Source organism: Protopterus annectens, chromosome 17.part0, assembly GCF_019279795.1.
Source record: "Protopterus annectens isolate FY-2018-M chromosome 17.part0, PAN1.0, whole genome shotgun sequence".
In the NCBI taxonomy this organism is placed as follows: Eukaryota; Metazoa; Chordata; order Ceratodontiformes; family Protopteridae; genus Protopterus; species Protopterus annectens.
This window is the reverse complement of record NC_056751.1, coordinates 540,383,610-540,398,912: the sequence shown is the minus strand read 5'-3', so window position 1 is coordinate 540,398,912 and position 15,303 is coordinate 540,383,610. Positions and strand designations below refer to the sequence as shown.

The 15,303-nt window shown below is 38.3% G+C and overlaps 1 long non-coding RNA gene across 1 annotated transcript in view; it reads left to right on the top strand.

Annotated features, from left to right (window-relative positions):
* The window catches only part of LOC122791589, a 156,081-nt gene extending 142,607 nt beyond the window's left edge, over positions 1-13,474 (top strand). The window contains exon 4 of the long non-coding RNA XR_006363172.1: positions 13,427-13,474. This is a non-coding gene — a long non-coding RNA (uncharacterized LOC122791589). The remainder of the gene's footprint in view (positions 1-13,426) is intronic.
* The last annotated feature ends 1,829 nt before the right edge of the window (positions 13,475-15,303 follow it).

The window sequence follows — 15,303 nt, the reverse complement described above, 5'->3', positions numbered from 1 at the left end:
CTCTCACTATACCATGATCTCTAGTCGTAACATTGACCAGCTGGACATGGTAGCTCTTTTTCGACAGAAGCCTGGGGAGAAAACTTGTAGTAACAAAACAGACAATTTTATATACAAAGAAAAGATGCAAAGCTTAAAGTTCCATATAAATATACAATAACTGAAAGTCAGCTGTATTCGAAAAAAAATCTGCAATGTGTACCCCATAGAGTTATTACATATTAATATAAGACAATTTGGCATATACAGTGAGGCTTAAAAAAATGTTTACATTTATGGGTTGGAAAAATAAGAACGAGGTGGTGTAGGGGATATGAATATTTTGTCTTTCGGGTTTTCCAGGTTAGGGGTTGCCACAGCGGAACTCCAGTCTGCTAATGATTGGCAGTAGGATTTTCATGGTACTGAGTTGCCAGCTCGACGCCCAACTTTCAGTGAAGGCACACCCATTCACGCATGCCTTTCAGAACGCCACTCAACCTGCGGGGAGGACATGCAGACTCCACAGAGAAGGCACTCCCCGCACTCCAGCAAAGAATCAAATGGGAGAGCCTCTTGCTGTGAGGCAACAAACGCTACTGCTGCAACACCGCGGACATGGTGTAGGGGATATGAATAATAAATAAAAAGCAGAGAAAAGGATAGGAAAGGTGCATAGTATGTATATTTGTTAAGTGATACAGAGAAAAAAAAATTGTAGTAAAGTTGAGGGTAGGTGTAATGAGTTACGAGCTGGAATTTTGGTGGAGGGAAAATAGTAGAAAACTTACATTGAGAATTTTCTTTGTAGAGCTATATAGGGGTAATGAAGGTTTGTAAGGGACAGAGTAGTCTAGCCTGGGGAGGTGCAAGAGCAGAACCAAGTGTTATTAAAGTGTTGTTTTAACAAGTTTTTGAATTTGGATAGGTTGGGTTTTTGTGTGATGATAGCATGGATAGACTTCCAGATTTTGAAGACATAATTTGAGTATAAGGATGGAGCAGCAAATTGCGGGTTTTAGTTATGGTTAATAGGGACTTGTCTATGTAGGGTAATGATCATGCAGGGGTGTAAGCTTCCACTAAGGCTTGGAGGGCAGGACAGTTGTGCGGTTTGAATATTATATTATGTACAGTTGTTAACTGGGTGACAGAGAGATATTGCGGAAGTTCTAACCAGCCTTTTTTAAGGATAGACAGTGGTGACATTTAACAAACTGTTAAATTCAGCTGCCCTTTTATAACATTGTTCAGCTTGGCTGCCTATTGAAACTTCAGCACTTGTAATGTTCAGTGCTGAGAAGCTAAAAAAAAAGACTGGAAACCCAGGAAAAGAGCAAATTTTGAAGATTGCCTTTCTCATTTAAACTTCTTTTTTAGCAGGGAGCAAGCCCCCTTCATCTCCTGAAGTGGGGTCAAGACCCCCCACATCCACAAACCTATATATATATATATATATATATATATATATATATATATATATATATATATATATATACACACACACCCCCTACCTTGGAGAAAACGGAATATTCCAAGAAATGACCATGTCAGCTTTGTATATGTAAGTCCATTTCTCAGCCATTCAGCTCCATATTTCGGGACTCACTCTAGTAGGTTCCAACATTTCATACGGTTACTGTTCAATTTTTGTTAATAGAAATCATTAAGGATCAGTGTGATGGATGCAACAAATATTAACGAAGGTAGGAGATATGCAGAGGCTATTTTTTTTTTGGCATTGCCGATTAAAAAGCATTTGCTACAATAAGCCATGGCAAATTTGCTAGAGTCACTAGAATGTCATGGGGTAGGCTTACTATCCTAACTAGAGTTCATGTGCAGACTATTCCTCAGTCAGAGCAGGGTTCTCATCCCTTGAATGTGACTCCTAGGAAGAAAGCATGTCTCCAACTGCATAGAGTAAAAAACTGTAGATAATCTGTATAACTGCTGGCCTGAAGTTAGATTCTGTAGGTGATAAAATTTTTGCTTGAAACTGCAAGAAATTTACTTTAGCTGGATCAGAAGTTGCATCTACATTTGGTCTTTTGCCAAGAGGATTTTATAGAAGTTGAGAAATAAATGAGGTCTTTCCTAGGTGGATTTATTTGTCTGTCTAGTGAACTAGCAGCTTACAGTTTGTTGCACAAGAGAAATCTGTACATGGACATTTTTCTGTTAGTGAGACATTTTTTTAAAGAAAACATTTGATATCTTATATAAATAAATATTCTGTGTCATCGATCTTTATTTTTAACGAATATGTAAGAGAGATGCTGAATATTTTACTAATGAACTACAACAAAAAAAAGTAACTTACTTTTTCTATTGCATTTAAAAGTCAATGTTTTTTACTGGAGTACAGTTAAAGCTGAGAACTGGAAAAGAGTGACGTGTCCTTTTTGTTTTTTTCCTCCTGAGAAGTTATGTTTGTGTACCTGCATTACGTTACAAGCATAAGAGCAAATCTAAAGTGAGCTGCATGCCATTTGTAGATATAAAACACAAAGTAGGGTGTGTCATTTAAAGTGCCTGCAGTATAAAATTGTTATATTAAGAAATTAATTGAAACTCAACTTCTGAGATTGATGGTTAGATCATCATTTAGTAAGCTCACAGGGGTAAATGAAACGTATCACCAGTACACTTGAGGGAGAAAAACCACCAAGGTTAAATAAGTCTCAAGAACATGGTATAGAGGGATATTTGGTTACTTTTGAAGGTATGAGATATGTAAGAGAACTGGAGCAGAAATGGTCAAAAATCCATTCTTCCCAAATTGACTGGAAATACTTTAGTGGAAATGGAAGATGTATTTTACTTAAAATATGACAAATTGAAAAATAAATTTTCTTTTGAGCAAATGTTACTCATGAAATATGAGCTATGAAATTTCACAGTTGGAATTTTAATGCCAGAAAGGCAGCAAAAACATAAAGGCAATAATCTTCAAACATACTGTTTAACTATCGTTAGAGGGTGGTATCAGTAGTAAAGCAGAAATTCCAGAATTGCTTACTTTTTATGGATTCAAAAGAACACTGCCTATTAATATAGGAAAATGGATATATTACAGTGCTACAAATGCAGATAAATACATTAGTGCAGTTAAATGTGTTCTATCAAACAAGTTCTTCTGGGAGCTAGCATTGAGGATTAAGGCCTGAGATGTTAATTGTGTTTTATCAGACAAGTTCTGGGAGCTAGCACTGAGGATTAAGACCCTGAGGTGTTAAATCTTTTCTATCAAACAAGTTCTTCTGGAAGCTAGCGCTGAGGGTTAAGGCCCTGAGCTGTTAAATTTGCTCCATCAAACAAGTTCTTCTGGAAGCTAACACTGAGGGTTAAAGCCCTGAGCTGTTAAAATTGTTCCATCAAACAAGTTCTTCTGGATGCTAGCACTGAGGGTTAAAGCCCTGAGCTGTTAAATTTGTTCCATCAAACAAGTTCTTCTGGAAGCTAGCACTGAGGGTTAAAGCCCTGTGCTGTTAAATTTGTTCCATCAAGCAAGTTCTTTCTGGAAGCTAGCGCTGAGGATTAAGGCTCTGAGCTGTTAAATTTGTTCCATCAAACAAGTTCTTCTGGTAGCTAGCACTGAGCTGCTTCCTGTAGTCAGGTGTACAGGGTTTGATTATTTTCAACTCTATTTGTCTAGCACGTTTTTGAGTAGGTCAGTTAACCAAGCAGTCCCAGAAAAAGGCACTTTGTTCAGCTGCCCTTCACAGCTAACAAGCAGATGAAATAAAAAAATGCTTTGCTTAAAACTAAAATGTGTGCATCTTAACCCTGAACTAGCTGTTAACAAGTCTGCATTACCTTGAAACTGTACAATGTGGTTGTAACTGAAATAACTTGTTATAGGTGTGGGGAAAAAGGCCATGTAGCAAAAATTTTATCAGTGAAGCGAACGATGTTACTGCTAGGAATGTAAAAATGTCTGAAATCCATGTTCAGAAAGTACTTGTGCAATATGAACATTTTATGTTAAGCATATAAAATCTGAATTCTGTCTCTGTAATGACTAAATTAGTGATATACATGATATGGTTTTAAGACAAGAAATTACAAGATTCATTGGACTCTGGCAGTTTGGCCACCTTAGTGAAAAGTCTCTTTCTCTCTGTGCATGGCAAAAAAAAACTTAACACACACACAGGATAGAGGTAAATTGTGTTAATTTACAAAAAAAGAATTTCACATTGTATCTGGAGAATTTCAGATTGTTTTAGGAAAATGTACATTCTGATCTAATCCATGATGTTACTATTAGGAAGGATTTTCTCTGGTTTAAAGCTCTGTGGATGTTATTTTATTTAATTATTTATATGACATGTTTTCTGGGAAAGTCTGACTGGGTATAAGACCCATTTTTCAGAGGTAGTCCGAGGAGAGAAGCTCCATTGACAGATTTTTATAACATAAATTAAAAAACTGTGACAATAAGATACCTCACTGGACTATATGAAGAGAGGAATGATGCAGCTCTCTGAATATTTGTCCCAGGCGGGTATGAATTAGCCTCGAGTAGCGTCCTACCTTCACCAATGATGATGCCACAGTACCAGTAAAAAATGATTGACTTATAAGATCATATGAAGTTACTAGGCTATTGGCCCCTGAGGCCCTTACAAGCCTAGCCAAGAATTTAGCCCATGTTCCAACAAGTCAGCAACCTATGCCACTGTCCAGCAGGGACACTGATGGATTCCCAGGGGTGTATTTTCTGTTTCCCATCCAGTTATCCAGGTTGCACTTAAAAAGGGTTAATGAGATACTCTGCTTTACATAGAGAGGGAGCCTATTCCACAAAAGTGGGAGTCTCTGGGACACATCTGTCCTGCCAATGAGTCCTATTGATATCTCAGACAAGGATGAGGTTGCATGTGTGGGTTAATTGAGTGGAGCTTAACTTGCAGATTTGCAGCAGTCCCATCAGAGCAGGGTCTGAGATTGCTTTGTATGCCAGACAGAGGTCACCTCTGAGGAGTCTGTAGGAGACTGAGTAGAGAGACAGGGTTTTTAGCCTATCTGTGTAGGGTAGATGTTTGAGGCCCTGGATTCTCTGGGTGAGGAACCTCTGTGGTCTCTCCAGTTGCTGCATATGCTTTGTTTAGTACATACCGAAAGAGGCATTGTAATCAATAATAGGTTTTATAAGGGAAGAATACAGGGATGTTATGACCACCTTGCCCTGGAAGAGATACCCTTACTAATGAGCACGGCCATGTAGAAAGTTTTCCCTGCAACGGAGGCAATACGGTGGTCAAAAGTCAACCTGCTATCAACCTGTGTGACCAAGTCCCTTACAACTAATTGTGATTAGGACCTTATTAACAATGTGATAATCTGTGGGCACTTCACTCTCCCCAAAAGGGATGATGCATTTTTTGGCATTCAATTTGAGGCCATGTTTCTGGAACTAGTCATTTGTTTGGGTGACACCCTCTTGAAGGATGTCCACATCACTAGGGGAATTGATGACAGTACCCAGCTTGCATCTGCAAACTTGGTAAGCCATAGCCTACTAGATTTGGCCTGCACCTCTGAGATGTATATCCCAAACAGCAGTGGCCCCAAGACTGATCCCTGGGGTGGACCGCTTGTTACAGGTCTAGTACTTGAAGTGGATTCCCCTATTTTGACTAAGCGGGTTCTCTCAGTGAGCTAACCATCTGGTAACATATGGATTGATGCCTAGTTGAGAGAGTTTATCTGTTATACTTGAGTGGGGAATAGTATTGAAGGCTTTGGCCAGGTCAAGGTAGGTGGTGTGCACAGTCTTCCCCTTGTCTACGGCCTTGGTGACTGTCTCAATTAGGTTGTCTAAATTTAACAGGCATGACCTCCCCTTGACAAAATCAAACTGTGTGGGATCAAGTGTGTGGAGGTTGCCAGTGTCCTTGTTAATGAGGTCCATGATAATCCGCTCCATGGTCTTGCAGATCAGGCTAGTTAGGATGATGGGGTCTAATTTTTTGGATCAGATCGGTGGATGCTCCACCATTGTGCAAAGGGATGACAGTAGCTGTCCTGTACTCAGCTGGGATGAAGCCGGTGCTCGGCCTTTGGTTGAATAGGTTGCCTAATAGTGCTGCAAGTTTCTGCCTGAGTTCATGTAGGATGCAGCCTGGGGTGTTATCGGATCCCATGAAGGCTGTGTTTTTTGCATTAGAGAGGGTAGTGATGACTTGCTCCCTAGAGATAAGGGAAGGGGGCAGGTACTGGGGGTGTCCTGTTTTACTGATGGGGGACAGAGGAGTGAGGTTTTCACTGAACCTGTCTTCCAGCAGATTGGCTTTATCTACAGTGTTTGTGTATGTGGTGTCCTTGACCACCAGTTTTGAGCAGATCTGGGTGCTTCCCTTGAGTTTGTGGACATATGTGAAGAAGGACTTATGATTGCCTTTAGTAGGTGTGGCCAGTTTGGACTCTCTTTACTTTGGAGAATTTCACTAGTGCTCTTATTTGCTTTTTCAGGCTAAGCAGAGATTGCTTCCAATTAGGCACCTGTTCCTTCTTGGTCCTGGACAGCAATTTTTTCCTTTTATTATAGAGTTTATTTATTGTAGATGTCAATAAAACAGGTTTACTCTTGCTTGAGGAGGATGATTTCATCCTGCCTGATATTACTAATTCCATGCAGTTATGTAAATGTTCATATAGTACTTTGTCCTAGGTTTGGATATATGTGCCAGTTTTTTTTTTTTTTTGGAGGGGAAGGGGGCTGTGAAGCTGTTTTTATTTTCCCTCAGGAGGTTGTAATCAGCTTTGGAGGGGGGGGGGTACTTTGAAAGTGACTGCTTTGTGGTCATATGTTACCAGGAATGATGACACTGGAGGGATGTTGCAGTGGTTACTCATGTTGGTTAATACCAAGTCCAAGATATTTTCACCTCTTGTGGGAGTATAAACCAACTGGTCCAAGACATTTGCATTGACAAAATCAGGGAATCTCTGGACATTTGTGTTTTGTCATGAGTATTTCTTACTGTCTATGATTGGATAGTATATGTTAGCCAGGATCATGGTAAAAGGTTGAATCTTGATAGATTCGAAGAGGTCCAGATAGGTGCAGTGGGCATCTTGATTCATAGTTGGAGGCCTATAGCTAGCTATGATTTGAATAGGGTTCTTGTCAATTGTTAACATCACTTGGAAGTTTTCTATGTGTCATACTGTTTGACCAGCCTAGAGGTGTGTGTGCCTTTTATATAAATATATCTATCTATAAATCTATATATATATATATATATATATATATATATATATATATATATATATATATATATATATATATATATATATATATATATAATTTATTTGTTTTACATTTGTTAACTGGGACAGTCCGAGTGGACCAGGTCCAATATACAGCGGAGGCCTGGGGAGAAAAGAAAGACATACATTAACAGAAATACTAGAATTTAATATATAGTAGAGCCCATTTTTTGTGAATCTTTTTGATGGTTTGAGAGATATGGACATCAAAGAGAAGGTTTTTGTCGATCTCAACACCGAGGAGTTTGGTATGGGTAGACATAGAAATGGTAGTACCATTTTTGGAAGTAACAGAAAAGGAAAGAGGAGCAGACTTTGATTTGTTGGGGGTAAATAAAAGCAATTTAGTTTTATTAGGGTTAAGGATGAGTTGGATGTTTGTGATCCAACTTTGCACAGAGCTAACGGATTCCTGGGTCTGTTGTTGGAGAATGAAAAGAGAGGGGGCTGAGTAGATTATAGTCGAATCATCCGCATACTGTATGAGTGTGGCATGCTGGGTGCAGGTATGTAGATTGTTAGTGTAGATAGAAAAAAGAAGCCCATTTTCAGCGTTGACCTGTGGAGAAAAGCTCCAGAATATACAGCAGAGAATTCTAAGCACATACTTAAACAGATTTGCATATTTAATGACTTAATATTGTTACAGTATATCATTAACAAAGAGATGCAGTTATTTATAGTAGACATGAAATACAGATTCATAACAGTGAGAATAACCAACATTTGAAAAATAGGAGAGAATTAGTGCCAGGAATGGAACCAAGAAAGATAGGAAAGTTTATCTAAACATAAGACCACTATAGCTACTAATAGGAGAAAAGTAAGCAACGTGTTAGCTAAGAGGAGATAAACAATAATAAAGGGGAAATTAAAAGGTAGAGCAAGATGGGGAAAGAGAAATAATATAGGATAAACTTAGGGTATAGTTAAGAGAGAGATAGAAAAGGTAAAAGGGAAGGCTTATAACCAGGAGTAAGGCAAGAGCAGAGCCAATGATTTGCAAGATGTTGTTTTAGGAGGTGTTTGAACTCATGAAACGTAGGGTTTTGAGCTATAGGTTGAGAAAGAGTGTTCCAGAGCTTGGCAATTATTTAAGAGTAGAGGGAGGAGCCTAGTGTGTTGTGGGGTTGGGTAACCTTTAGCAGTAGTTTGTTTGAAGACGTGAGTAGTCTGTTGTTCATATTTGGGTGAATTAGAGTAGTAAGTGCAGGGCAATCATTGGGTTGGTGAAGTATTTTGTAAGTTATAGTCAGTTGATTGAGTGTTAACAGGTTAGGAAGTTCAAGCCAATTGAGTTGGGAGAGAACTGAGCAGTGGTGGGTTTGTAGGGGTGGCCTGTAGCAAATTTGGCAATTCTGTTGTAGCAGGATTCTAGACTATTCAGGTCTGATTTATGTAGATTGGTAAATATTTGGGATCCGTAGAGCTGGGTGGAAAGAAATTGTGAGCGGGCGGTGGCCAGCCCAGCCAGGCATTATCTGTTAAAAAAAAAAAAAAAAAAGGTTTGGCTCTATAAAGGGTGCCTATTTTGGTGTGGACCTTTTTGATGGTGAGGGCAATGTGGCTATCAAATCTTAGGAAATCATCAATAGTGACACCTAGAAGTTTGGTTTGCCTTATAGGTTCTATATTGGTACCATTTGAAGAAAGTATTGTTAGGGAGGACTGAGAAGTTTTTAGTTTATTTCTGAAAACTATTAGCTTGGTTTTGTTAGGGTTTAGTATAATTTGGTGATCAGTGAGGTATTTTTTTATGTCCTGAAAAGCAGTTTGCATTTTTGCCTGAAGTTCTTGAGAAGTGGGGGTTGAGCAAATAAGTGTAGAATTATCTGCGTACTGGACTATGCAGGCTTGATGTGTTGCAGAGCTGAGGTTATTTGTAAAAATTATAAAGAGTAGGGGGTCCAAGTATGGTACCTTGGGGATCTTCAATAGAGATGGGAGGGGAAAGGGTGTTTTCCCATTTGGTAGCTTGTTGACTATTAGATAGCTATGGAACCAGGACAGGGCAGATGAGCTAAGGCCGTATGAAGCTAATTTGTTGAGTAGAATTTGGAGAGAAACTGTGTCAAAGGCTTTTGGCATATCAAGGAAAATGGATGAAATAAATTGACCTTTCTTAACTAAGGAGTTTACTCAAAAGAAATGTTAGGAAATTTTAAAATGCATGGCTTAGAAAGAATTAAAAACTTTTTGTCAAAATGAAAACAGCCCTAAAAGTGAGGACTTCGGAGTAGTAAATATCTATTGAAAAGGAAGATGTATCCAGTAATAAAAAGTTCAGTACCATAGAAAAAAGTGACTCAGGCCACATACCTAACCAACTTCTGTTCATTTAGAGCATAAAATTCAAGTAAAAGGGGACTTCAGGCAGCATGTATGTTTGTGACACAAAAAGTAAGACATTTCTGTTTAGAGATAGCATTTGTTGAGGAAGGCTTAGATAGGGAAGAATCTATACCAGCGTATGTTTGATTAGATGCTGAAAATAGTGGAGTAGGAATGCTAACGAGAGAATTCAAACCATAAGACAAGTCTTGGTATTTGTGCCATCGGCAGAAAATGTAATTTTAGATAAGTGGCATGGTCCGTTTAAAATCTTGGAGAAGATAAATTAAGTAGTTCTAAGGCCAGTCAGACTGGGGAAACAAAACCAGAGAAAATCTATGCTATGATATCACTGAGCAGAAAGAACAGAAAGAAACACAATCTTCAGTATTGAGTTGTACTACTGTAGTAGGAAAAATGTGCTCAAGAAAAGAACCTATTTCTAATACTCAGATAAAGGAGTGTTTATCTAACACACAGAAACAAAAGAGTTTCTAAGCAGAAATAAGGCCACTTTTTTTCCTGATCTGCCTGGGAGGATAAATCTAACAGAATATGTAACAGAAATTCCTACAGGAGTAAAGGTGCATATAAATCCCTACAGAGTGTCTGAAACATACTTCTCAACCTCCAGATGAGCGAATGAGGGACAGAGGTCCTTTAAAATCAGGGACACGTATTTAACATAAGAAATGCGTATTTATATACACACATTAATGCATGCACCCACATACATGCAGTTGCATAAAGTTGCATCATTTTAGAGCATTTTTTTATATTAAAAACACACAATAATTGTCTCACACTCACATGCACACAAATAAATACTCAAGAAGGCAGCTGGAGGTAATGATACTGGAGGTAATGATACTGAAAGGACAGCACAAATCAAGTAATCAATACATCTAAGTTAACAATTTTCTAGAGACAAAACTATAGATAAAAAGCAGTCCTAGTTTACAAAGTAATGCAAGCCCAATATATTGTGCAGACACATCAAATCAATGCAGTATCACTTTAGCAAGTCTCCTTTAAAGAAAAAATAAAAAAGGAAATCATTCATAAACTGCAGCTAACTTATCCATTTCTTCCTCAATAAGATTTGCAAATAGTTGCTGCCTTAAAAGTCATCTATATTCGACTGCTGCCACTCTCCTGGGAATCAGCTGTTGCTCAGAGTCTACACTTGATTTGCAACAAAAAATAGTCCCTAGTACCAGGCAAAAGGAAAAAAATGAAAAGAAGTCCTTAGAATTGGCTCACACAACCTCAGACCTCCTGTGAGCAAATATCCCACTTGCCTGGTACAAAAATAACAAAAAACTCACAAAGCACCGCTGTAGATGCCAACTTTATTTTACTTCATCCGGTACCTCGGCCACACAGGCCTTCAAAGGAATAACTCAATGCATTTCAAGCAGGTCTTTTATATTCCTACTACACATCTATAAACACATTTAATTAAATCCAATCAGTGCCTAATTAAACACATATAAGTCATTCTCCAAGCCTAAAGATGTATCCCCATAAAACACCAAGGTTGATGTCCTACATACAATGCTTTTCAAAAAGGAACTCTAAATATTATACCAGCTAATCATTTCACATTGTATTTACTTAACATCTTAAATATATTAACAATAAATAACAATAAGTAACTGGCTCACTGATAGAATCCACTCAGTCAATGTAGGGAATCCACCTCTAGTAGTAGACCCGTAACAAGCGGCTTGCCCCAAAGATCGGTCTTTGTGCCTCTATTGTTAGTGATATACTTTTCTGAGGTGCAAGCCAAAACGAGAGGTTAGTGGATGACCAAGTTTGCAGATGACAGCAAGCTGGGTGCTGTCTTAAACTTTCCTAGTGATGTGAACATCATGAAAGAGGGCCTTACCCAAACTAATGACTGGTGCCAGAAGCATGGGCTCAAACTGAATGCCAAGAAATGCATCATTATCCCCTTTGCAGAAAATGGCATCTGCACTAACTAACACATTAATAGCATACTAAGCACACAATCAGTTGTGAGGGACTTGGGTACCCAGGTTGATAGCAACTTGACTTTTGGCCACCATGTTGCCTCCATTGTATGGTAGGCTTCCTACATGGCTGGCCTCATAACTAAAGGCATTTCATCTAGGAACAAGGAAATCATATCATCCCTGTACTCTTCCCTAATCAGACCCATTATCAAGTACAGTGCCCTCATTGGCATATACCTTGCCAAGCACATGCAGCAACTAGAGAGACTACAGAGGTTCCTGACCAGGAAAATCCAGGGTCTCAACCACCTATCCTATACAGATAGGCTAAAAGCTCTGTCCATCTACTCACTCTCATACAGACTGCACAGAGGTGACCTGTGTCTGCCATACAAGGCCATCTCAGACCCAGCTTTGATGGAGTTGCTGCATATCCATAAGTAAAACTCTATTTATGCAATCCACATGCAAGTCCTCAACCTTGTCGATGACATTAATAGAACTTGTTGGTGGGATAGATTTGTGTCCCAAAGATTCCCTCATCTGTGGAATAGACTCCCTCTCCATGTCAAGCAGAGTACCTCACTAGCCCTCTTTAAGAGGAACCTGGACAACTGCATGGGAAACATAAAATACACCACTGGGATCCCACCTGTGTTCCTGCTGAACAGGGGAAACAAGTGTTGACTTTGTGGGAACATGGGCAAAATTCTTGGCTAGGCTTACAAGGCCTCTGGGCCAATAGCTTAGTATTGTCGTATGAACGTATAATGCAAAGTAATAGTGCTAAGAACTTTAGTAGTGAAAATGAAAACCTTCAATACTGGAAGCTTATAAGTGTAAATGCAGTAGGCTGTAAGGATTCTAATAATGAAATCAGTGTGGTCTTTGGAAAAAAATAATGAAGAATTGTACTAGACTTAAATAATCATTTGCCTGACATGGATTTAGCTGCAGGAACAATCTATAAAAAAAAAAATAGATGCTACCAATGTATTTGGTTCACAGTGGAAGGAATTGAGAATGCAATGTCATAATACGGTGTACAAGCAAAGATATGTAGGTCTAGATCACCTTATCGAACAATGAAAAGAGCGAATACTCTTTCATCAATCCGAAAAGGTCGAAATTCGTAAAGTGCGAAGACACGCACCATCAGTATTTTTCCCAGAGAAAAAAATTGGTGGGCTGTCTTCAGGACTTTAACATTTCCTCCACAATGGTGCAATCTGCTAGTGGGTATATTTAAGTAGCAGGGTGTGGGGAACACAGCCCCCCAGTTCATTTTATGTTTGAACTTTTTTTAGCGGAGTAGCGATTTTTTTTTCCCTGGGAAAAAATCGCTTTCCGTATCTTCGCTCTTCAGGGGTTTTGACCTTTTCGGATCGATGAATGAGGATTCGCTCTCATCATCATTCAATAAGGTAATATAGACCCAAGATATGTTACTAGAATACAATATTAATGGAGGCAGGGTTCAGACAAAGTTGCTAGTCTTGGATGGAACTGAATCCTATTATTTATTATGCCCATAAAAATGTCCTGTTATTAATATTTGTCTTGCAAAAAGGGGATGCACAACTAGAATTTGGGTTGGCAGTTGTTGTGACCAGCTCTACAACAATAAATTGAAAAATATGTGCTCGGGTTTCAGGACACTGTGAAACAGCTGTTCATTATCAATGCATCAGTTATCATGGCCTTAACAATACAACTTTTGGAGTGCCTTTCTATTTGAATGAAAAGTGTACTTTAAACACACAGCATGTATTGTGTTATATGTTTGTGTATATGTAATGAAAGGTCAACATATATAAACTAAATCATTTACCTTTTAAACTATTTTCTTGCAGTTATGTCTTCTCTGCCTCCATTTGAGCTATCTACTGTTGAATGTAAGTTTGGAATTCCTTCTGTGAATAATATTGACATGTTGTAAATAATGATGCAAACGTTCCTAGTTGTTCACTCTGATCTTTTTAAACCAGTTCAATGCATGCTGTGTTATAATGGAGTCAAAGTACTGTTTGTATCTGTCCTATCTTCTAACTAACTGAACAGGAAAGGAAAACACCAACTTTTTCCCAGGGATGTGACTCAGCAGCAAATAATACTTTGCAAGAAAGACATTTGCTAAACCCTCTGCCTCCAAAGTTTTTTGTCTAGCAACCTTTTCAGCTTTAAATGGTATGTCTGCAAGTAGCTGTAATTGGAGAAAGATGTATTTAAAATGCAAAGTGTAAAATTGATCCATACAGAAATGCAATGTAGAACAGTCATTTATTTAAAGAACTACAGTTTGGTTAAGTTAACATTGAATCAATTTGTATGATATATGTTTTCAAAGAAACAAAATGCATGTTCTGTTTTGCATATACATTCTTCTGGGTGGTGGTAAAAATGCTTTGTGTGTGTGTGTTACCGTGACATAAAGAGGGGTTATGCATAACATTGTACTTGAAACAATCTTTACATCATTTTCCTTTTTCTTCTGGTTTCTTTTTTTTTCCTGCAGCCTAATTACCATTAACCCTTTCTTATCCAATTGGCCCATTCATCCTTTACTGGGGTGATAGCTGACCAAGAGACATCATCATTAAGTCAGCTGATAGATTCTTTTTATAAGATCTCGTCTCCTGCACATGTCCAACATACCCAAGGGCTTGTCTTGCATGTACAGACCTATACATGTACATAATGAAATCACTCTGCAACCTTTGTAGACAGTACCATCACTGCATGATCCATTATTTCCACCAGAGATTGCAGTATTGCTATGTACAGGCATTTGCTCCCATCCCTTCCCTTTGATACGAGTAGAGGTGGCATAGCCATATCATTCCTTTCATGTGAACCATCTTCAGCATGTGACCAAGGTAGTAATCATACCTGGGCCCTAGTCGGTATTTTATTCCTTGCTCTACCATTACATAATCTTCAATAATTAGTCAGTGTCATCGGCTACTGTATGCAAGATCCTATCATATTTCACCAATTTTCTAAAATTGATTTTTTTGACATTGTACTGGCTCAGTTTACAAACTGCAGCAATGTAGTCTCAAGTACCCCAGCTCTCTTTTAGGGGCATTGTCACAGAAATATTTATCTATCTCATGCCGAGAAGCAGATGAACAACACTGCCTGTCACTATTAATCCCAGCCGTGGTGTGTGGAGCAGAGAAAACAGTAAGATTAACCACCATGGCACTCTCCCACAAAAATACATGGAAATGGACATGCAGCTCTGGATTTAGTGTTGTCTTTTAAACTGAAGCCTTACATATACCTTTCACAGTAGTTTGGTAAATGGCAGATGTGCATATGTTGAAATCTGTGATAGTATGACTGAAGGTGGACTGGAAATATGTGCTGTATTCAGTTAAAATTTGTGGGGATGCATACATAATAATGGTTAGAAGCAGAACCTCAAACCAGATAAATTGAGACAAAATGCCTTTTTCCAAACTCACTATCATTTACAGAGCTTTGTATAAACATATCGATAACAGTCAAGAAATCTTGAGAAGCCTTCAGTTTAAATATAAACAAAGTATTATTTTTCAGATGCTCCTTCTACTATTCCATTCTTTTGCATCTATTTAAGAAATTATTGGTTTATTATTTCAGAATAAGTAAGTTTAGGGTGAACTGATGCTTATTTTGTAGAAAATAAACACAAGGATAAAACGGGTTGCTTATTTGATTCGGAATTGTATAGCAGACTGCTGAA